The sequence below is a fragment of the Mus pahari genome, chromosome 1 (assembly GCF_900095145.1).
Source record: "Mus pahari chromosome 1, PAHARI_EIJ_v1.1, whole genome shotgun sequence".
In the NCBI taxonomy this organism is placed as follows: Eukaryota; Metazoa; Chordata; class Mammalia; order Rodentia; family Muridae; genus Mus; species Mus pahari.
The window spans coordinates 92413996-92415000 of NC_034590.1; positions in this window are offsets into that span (position 1 = coordinate 92413996).

The following is a 1005-nucleotide window of genomic DNA, read 5'->3' on the forward strand; positions in this document are numbered from 1 at the left end:
TCTCTCTCTCTCTCTCTCTCTCTCTCTCTCTCTCTCTCTCTCTCTCTCTCTCCCGGCCACCATGGACTCAGGTTTTATTACACATTGACGCACCTAATTTCCAGATTCTCACCTCCACAGACAAAGGATTCCCAAATATCTTGTATCTAAACTTGTTCTGCTCTATAGTTGAAGTTCTACTTCCCCACTCTTAAAAATGTTTTATCTCTGATTTCTTTACACTCTGCTCCCAAACGGAAAAAAAAAGAAAACTATCTTAAGATTATGCTATGAACTCTTTTCTAAGGATTTGTAAGTTGCTCATTGATTATGATTTAAAATCTATATAATTTGCAACATATTTGGCTTTAAACTTATATAACAAAAGGCTTATAATTAAAAGACTATATAGATATAGATATAGATATACGCACACATATGTGTGTGTATATCTATATATAGATAGATAGATATAGATAGATTCAGCTCTTGTTTAGGACATATATATGTGTGTATATGTTTATGTAACTCAAATTCAACTCCATATGTGTATATGCACATGTAATTTNAATGCAACTCNCANATAAATGCATATCTATAAAAATGCATATCTATAAAACACAAATGTTTTAAATGTTTTAAAATAGCAACCATGTCAGCCACATGGCTTGCAAGCTGCCATGTGACTTCACCATTTTAAAATGACTACATGGTATAAAGCAACAATTGTAAACCTTCTTAGTCCTAATGAACTCTGTGTTTATTATCATATCCTGACTAAGAAAGCAATAAGTCTCATATTTTAAATTGGTAAGGATTTTTATATGATGACAGAAATTCAAAGTTATATTTTACAAAATACTGTATATGTGATTCAACCCTGCTTTAAAATATTCTTTCTCTGATGATGACATTTCAAGGTTATAAAAGTCTACTCAGATTAACAAAAGCTAATTTAAGATATATGTAGCTATGCATGCCTATTTCTGACTAGTCTTGAATGTGAGAATAAATGTTGTTTCTTTC